A 7,810-nucleotide genomic window follows, 5' to 3' on the forward strand; every position below is an offset into this window, starting at 1 on the left:
TAAAATAGTACCAACATTCTTCTACTTCTCTCCTTTGTTGTAATTTGTCCACTAAAACTGAAAGCAGGGAATAGCTTTTATCCACCTCCCTACAGGTTCAGAGCTAGTTCTGTTCTCCCAGTGTTGTTTTGGGACAAACACTTCAAGTAAAATGCACTTATGGAATCAGAATGTTACTGACTGGGAGAAATATGGCACTACTGGTTCCATGCTCCTATTGTGAAGATATCGGAGCTCATGCCTTACTGGACACTTTTAGCCTAGTGTTCACTCTTTAGTTTGCATGTAATAAAACCTTGTGCTTCTGATAGCTCTCTGTGGGAACTGGCTCTATACCATTTATGAATAAAATACTATATATTTTGAGAGATTTAATGATAATTTCATTGATTATCTACAAATTACCCATATGTCATGATAAACAGACTAATAAATATCAAAGTCAATATTTGAAAGTTTTTAAAATGAGTATGATCAATGCACCAATTCCATCTATGATCATTTACAACATCTAAGATATGCACCTCATCCTTTCTCTAATGCCAAGTATTTTTCAATTACATTTGTACACCAGTCAACATAAACCAATTACATATAATTTAGCAAAGTACCTATTTTTCCTCCTAAAAAACAAAGCCCTTTAAGGTAAAAAATTCTGTTGTTTTGTCATAATTCCACTAAACATCAAAATATGCTTAAACTTATATGCCTCATCTAGTTAACATATTCGATTAAATCCTGTTAAAATAATATGATGATCTGGGGTTCAATCAATATATAGTTCAACCAATTTTGTTTAAAAAATACTATCACAGATTTTTCATTTCCAAAAAATACGAAAAAGAAACACCTGGCACAATCCTCACCGCCCCCCCCACCCACCCTACCCACAGGTTAAAAAAATAACAATTATGGATAAAGTTTTTAAAAAATCCTTATATTTGTTAATAAACTGGTAGGAAAGTAAGAAATTATCAAGGCAAAAAATATGTGATATGGTTGAGACACTTCTCTTGAGCTGGCTTTTGCCTTGTGTTTCTCTGTCTAAGATTAATTTGTAGATCAGTTTTCCAGGACTCCAGTGGTACAGGGCAGAGGAAACAAAACTTGAGGACCACCAAAAGCATTAAGTCTAATAGATATTTTTTTCTTGAAGGCTGGGACCTCCCAAAGATTCCTTTTTTAAGAGTGAATCAGAAATCAATCCATCTCTACAAAGTTCTCATGGAATATAAACTTACCTCAAACTAAATGCTAAGGAGAAGGTGGGAAGAGTAATCACTGTACACTTAGAACAAAAAGATGGCTATTAGGAGAGTTTATAGCTGAAATTCACATAACTTCAGGTCCCAAAAATATCCCAAGAAAAAGTAAAAATCTTATGTAATCTTGGACAGCAGTATCCCTAGCCGTCTAAGAAAAACAAATGCAAATACTCTCTAAAAAATTTATCTTCCTTCCAGGAAGTGCTATTGCTTATTCAGAACAGACTAGTCTATTTATGATATTTTTTTACAGTTAGCATTGTTTCTGATTGAGCCAGTATCACTTTAGATTGCTTGATATCCATGCCATGCCAGTTGTTAAATATTTTTAATATTGACACTATTGGAGCTAGCATATGTTTTTATTTCATACTGCCTATATCATAGCAGTTGTTAAACACTTTTCACTATAATTCTAATCTCTGCCTAAAAAAAGTCCTATAAAACATTCCAAGTAAGTTGAGCAGCTCATAGTAAAAATCATAATAACAATAAGCCAAACACAAATGAAAACAATACCTCATAAAAGAGCAGTGGCAGAAACAAGAGTCAGGAAGAATAAATCTGCAGGTATTTTAGCTATTGTAATATCAAACCCAGATCATGAAAAAACAATGTTAAGTATGTGTATAAAAATAAAAGCTTAGATATGTATGCAAAAGAAAAGAAAGTATAAAGAATGCCCAAGCAGAATTTGAAAATATATATAAATGAAAATATCATAATTTTTAACTAATTATTTTATTGTTTATGCCATTACAGCTGCCCAATTTTCCCTGCTCTGCTCCCTGCCCCATCCTCCCTCCCACAGTCAATGCCCACCCTGTTGTTCATTCCATGGGTGGTGCATTGTGTTCTTTGTCTAGTCCCTTCACCTTCTTTCAACTAACCCCTATCTTCCCCTTCCCCTCTTACACCACTCAGTCTATTCCTTATTTCTGTGCCTCTGCTTCTATTTTGCTCTTTAGTTTATTTTGTTCCTTAGGTTCCAGTTACAAGTGAGATCATATGGTATTTGTCTTTTGTTTACTGGCTTATTTCACTTAGGATAATAATCTCCAGTTACATCCATGCTGTCACAAAAGGTATGAATTCCGTTTTGTTTTTTTTTTTACAGCTGTGTAGTATTCCTTTGTATAAATGTACCACTGCTTTTTTATCCAATCATCTAATGAGGGCACTTAGGCTGTTTCCAAATATTGGCTATTGTAAATAATGCAGCTATGAACATCGGGGTGCATGTTTTTTCGCATGTACTAGTTCAGTTCTCCCAACATTGTTTATTGAAGAGACTGTCTTTACTCTCCATTGCATGCTCTGGCCTCCTTTATAAAACATTAACTGACCATACAGATTTGGGTTTATTTCTAGGCTCTCTATTCAGTTCCATTGATCTATGTGTATGCTCTTATGCCAGTACCAGACTGTTTTGATTACAGTGGTCTTGTAGTATAGTTTGATATCAGGTATTGTGATTCCTCCAATTTTGTTGTTCTTTCTCCAGATTGCTGAGGCTATTCAAGGTCTTTTTTGGTTCCATATAATTTTTTGGAATATTTGTTCTAGATCTGTGATATATGCCATTGGTATTTTAATAGGAATTGTGTTGAATCTATGAATTGCTTTGGGTAGTATGGACATTTTAATGATGTTCATTCTTCTAATCCATGAACATGGTATATGCTTTCACTTATTTGTATCTTCCTTAATTTCTTTCTTCAGTATCATAGAGTTTTCTGAGTACATGTCTTTTACCTCCTCGGTTAAATTTATTCCTAGGTACTATTATTTATTTGTTTCAATAGTAAATGGGATTGTTTTCTTAGATTCTTTCAGGTGGTTCATTATTGGTGCATAAAAATGACATAAATTTCTGAATCTTGACTTTGTATCCCACTGCTTTGCTAAAATCACTTGCTAGACCAGGTAGTTTTTTGGTGGAGCCTATAGGTTTTCCATGTAGACTATCATGTCACTTGCAAATAATGATAGTTTTACTTACTCTTTTCCAGTTTGGATGCCTTTTATTTCTTCTTCTTCTCAGATTGTTGTGGCTAGAACTTCCAGTACTATGCTGAATAAAAGGGATTGAGAGCACACAGCCTTGTCTTGTTTCCTATCTTAAACAAAATGCTTTTAGTTTTTGCCCACTGAGTATGATGTTGGCAGTAGGTTTTTCACATATGGCTTTTATTATGTTGAAGTGTGATCCCTCTATTCCCACTTCACTGAGAGTTTTTATCATAAATGGGTGCTGGATTTTATCAAATGCTTTTTCTGCATCTATTGACATGATCATATGATTTTTGCCTTTCCTTTTGTTTATGTGATATATTACATTTATTGATTTGTGAATATCAAAGCATCCTTGCATCTCTAGGATGAATTCCACTTGATTATAGTGGATGATCTTTTTAATGTATTGCTGGATGCAGTTTGCTAATATTTTGTTGAGAATTTTTAGCATCCATGTTCATCAGAGATACTGGCCTGTAGTTTTCTTTCTTTCTTTTGTCATTACCTGCTTTTGGGATTAGGATGATGCAGGCCTCATCAAAAGAGTTTGGCAGTCTTCCCTCTTCTTGGATTTTTTGGAATAGTCTGAGAAGGACAGGGGTTAGCTCTTCCTTAAATGTTTTGTAAAATTCTCCTGTGAAACTGTCTGGTCCAGGGCTTTTATGTGCTGGGAGCTTTTTTTATTGCTGCTTCAATTTCCCCAGCTGTTATCAATCTGTTCAGGCTTTCTGCTTCTTCTTCATTCAGTGTTGGAAGGTTATATTTTTCTAGAAATTTTTCCATTTCACCCAGGTTTTCAAATTTCTTGGCATATAATTGTTTGTAGTAATTTCTTACAATCCTTTGTATTTCTGTGGTATCAGTTGTAATTTCTCCTCTTTCATTTCTGGTATTAGTTATTAAGGTCCTCTCCCTTTTTTTCCTGATGGATCTGCTTAAAGTCTTGTCAGTTTTGTTTATCTTTTCAAAGAACCAACACCTGGATTTATTGATCCTTTGAATTGTTCTTTTAGTCTCTATGTTATTCAGTTCTGCTCTGACCTTGATTATTTCCTTCCTTCTACTCGCTTTGGGATTTGTTTGTTGTTGTTTCTCCAGTTCTTGAAGATGTAGGGTTAGGCTGTTTATTTGAAATGTTTCTATCTTTTTTAGGTCGGCCGGTATCGCTGTGAACTTATCTCTCAGGACTGACTTCGTTGTGTCCCATAGGTTTTGGGTTGTTATATGTTCATTTTCATTTGTTTCCAGATACTTTTTGATTTCTTCCTTTATCTCATTGTTAACCCATTCATTATTTAATAACCTGTTATTCAGCCTCTATGTATTTGAATGTTTTTGAGTTTTTTTCTTCAGGTTGGTATCTAGTTTCAAGCCATTGTAATCCAAGAAGGTGGTTGATGATTCTTTGCTGAGACTTTCTGCTTTTCATTTTATTGAAACATGTTGATTATTGCTTGTTGAAGAATTACATTGGCTGATTTAAAATATTTTGCATATAATTTAAATATCTTTATCATCTCAATGTTGATATTGATTTTTATTTTCACTTCAGTTGATATTTACTTGGTTTTTGGTATGATGAGTGATTTTCTATTGAAACCTAGACATTTTAGGTACTATGTTATGGCACTTTAAATTTTATATATACTTCTTTGTTTTAGCTGTTTTAGTTTTTTCTGACACTGGTAAATATTAATATGTAAAGGAGGGTGGAAGGGAGCTAAGGGTTGTGGGGCTGGCTGATGACTGCCAAATGGGAGTAGAAGTCCAGGTTTTCCTCTTAATTTCGGTTGTTGACAAAACGGGGAAGAGTCTCCATGTTATTGCTGGTGTTCCCACTAGGCCTCCTCTGATTGTGTCCTGGCTACAAAAAGCAGGAGTGCCTTGCAGCTACTCCTCACATAGTTTTCATTGACACCATGAAAACTATGTGGGGGGAAGGATGGCCTTGTCCATACCCATAGCCCTGGGTCATGATAAAAGTCCTAAATCTCCACTCGACCTCCTCTGACATGATCACTGCAGTGAGGTGATGAGGTTCTTGTTACTGCTGGATGGGGGTAGAAACCCAGGCTTCAAATGTGGTCTCCACTGATACTACAGCATCAAGATAGGTGTGAGTTGCTCAATATCACCAGTGAGAATTAAAGTGTTAAATCTGTACTTGGCCTACTCTGACACCACTCCACCAAGGTGGTTTGGCCACCTTGTTACAGTCTGGCAAGAATAGACTTCTAGGCTCCTCTTAGACTTAACCTTTGCCAGTGTGGTTGGGGTTACGGTTTTTCTGTGATATTTGGCTAGAGGAGAGCAGTTATTGTCTGGACCTTTTTTGTCTTGGCAGGCTGTCCCCTTCCTGGCTTTTTGGCTAGAGACAACTTAATTTTGTCAGAACTCTTTTTTTGTCTAAACTTCTGTCTTGTTGCTTTCAATATTTTTTTATTTTCAGAATTTTGACTGTGATAGGTCTTGGTGGATATATAAATGTTGGCATTTCTAGGTTCTCAGGTTCTTTAGCTCCATGTCTGGGTGTCTGAGTCAGGAAGAAAACCCAAAGAACTCTGCCTATTGTTTCTGGGTTTCAAGATCCTTAACCACTCTCCTGACTTCTCTTCACCTTTCAGACTTTTCTTATATTTATTTTATATAAAGTTTCCATGGGTTTTAGTTGTGCCTTACAAAATAAATAGAGAAAATAATATATACTACATATTTCTTGAGACAGAAGTCTACTGAGACTTTTTACATATTATTTTTTATTACATATTTGCATTACTTTCTCTTTTATGAATTGTATTCTCTGTTGGTTTGTAGCCATATTTACCAGAGTTATTTAAGCTTTATTCTGTTTATCTGATTTCAGTGCTTACTGATATGATTCCACATAAAATCTTCAAAATTTTCAGTTTGACTCACATTGGTGTAATAAGAGTAAAATTTTGAGTGATATTTTAGAAAGGATACAAGAACTGTTTGCTATTTCTCAGTCCTTAAATATCTAAGACTGTTTTTCTGCCATATATATATATATATATCTATATATATATCTCACATGTCTATGTAAAACTCATAGGCTTCTAATTTTCCTTCTATTCTGACCAAAATCTTTCAATATTTTCTAATACCAGCCTGATTATTTATTACAGTCACTTGTTCTTTCTGCTTAGAAACGTATTCAACTTTGTTTTGATTGCATAATTTTTACTACACAGTTTACATATAAAGTGATTTTTTTGCTATTAGTTAATATTTTTGATTCATGGCTTTAACTCTTTTTTCTTGGTCTGGAACATTTTCTTTTAAATATCTAAGTGATTATTTCTTCTGGTCTCCCTGCATTGATCTCCAAGAAGGTTTGTCAGCTGCAGAGGCTGCTCCGCATGATTATCCCACTGAGCCCAGGAAACCTGGCCTTTGATCAGATAGATTCCTTAGCTTTTCTCTTCATGGCTGTGAAGGTAGTTTGTTTTGCAAAGATTTTTCTAGATTTCATTGGTTCATGTTTCCTGTGGGTCTGGAGAAGAACAGGGTCTTGTATGGCCATAGGACAAAAGACATCAATTAGATTAAAGCCTGACACAGAGAAGAAACATGTTCCAATTCTCTGGTAAGAATATATAAAAATCCTCCTAATCTTATCCTCTTCAATGTAGTGAAGACAGATGAGAAAGTTTGTGAGGGTCACTTTTAATTTCTGCAAAACTAGAAGTATGAATTCTGCTGCTTTGGGATGTCTATGGTTATTCCTTGGTAGCCACAGCACATGACAGAATTTCCCTTCAATAGACAGCCACTAGCAAATGAGATAAATCAAAGATGGTACAGGTTAAGAAAAGTTATTTCTTATACAGACTCAACTGTCATGTTACTGGTGGAGTAAAAAGACATTGCAAGAAGTTGAGATTGTATATGGGTCATCTAAATAATAAGAAATCCTCTTTTTTAATTGACTTCTGTGATACCTCTGCATTAGCTTTTGGGCTGAGAACAAGGATCTCACCCTGGACAAATGGGACAAACAGAAAAAGGGAATGTGTTGCCCTTGTGCATGGGAATCAGTGGTTGCTGTTAAAGGATGTATCAAGCTTCAGTTATAATAGATAAATTAATTCTAAGGGTCTGCTTGCAATTTAGTGCCTATAGTTGTTTCAGTGGGAATCTAGGAGGTGGCCATTTAAAAGACTTTATTGTGCACTTAAATATTTGTGAAAAAGTTAGATATCGTGTTAAGTGTTCTTACCACAATGAACAAAGAAAAGAAAATGCATGCAGTGTGTGTGTGTGTTTTGCGGGGGATGGTTTGGTAGGGGTTGCATAAATGCATTTGTAACATGATTCACACACTAATAAAGTCTCCTAGATCTATACGCCATTCCTTTCATTATTCTTTATTCATTTCCTTGTAATTCTAGAAGAATTCTTAAATTTTGTCTTCTGTTCTACAGTTTGATTTTCTGTATCATTTAAGTAATATACACACTACCCTCTGATTTTTAACCCCTTGTAGTCTCTCTTGATGTAATTTTTTT

The sequence above is a fragment of the Pteronotus mesoamericanus genome, unplaced genomic scaffold (genome assembly GCF_021234165.1).
Source record: "Pteronotus mesoamericanus isolate MK-2021 breed Mesoamerican mustached bat unplaced genomic scaffold, CSHL_Meso_final contig_130, whole genome shotgun sequence".
NCBI lineage: Eukaryota > Metazoa > Chordata > Mammalia > Chiroptera > Mormoopidae > Pteronotus > Pteronotus mesoamericanus.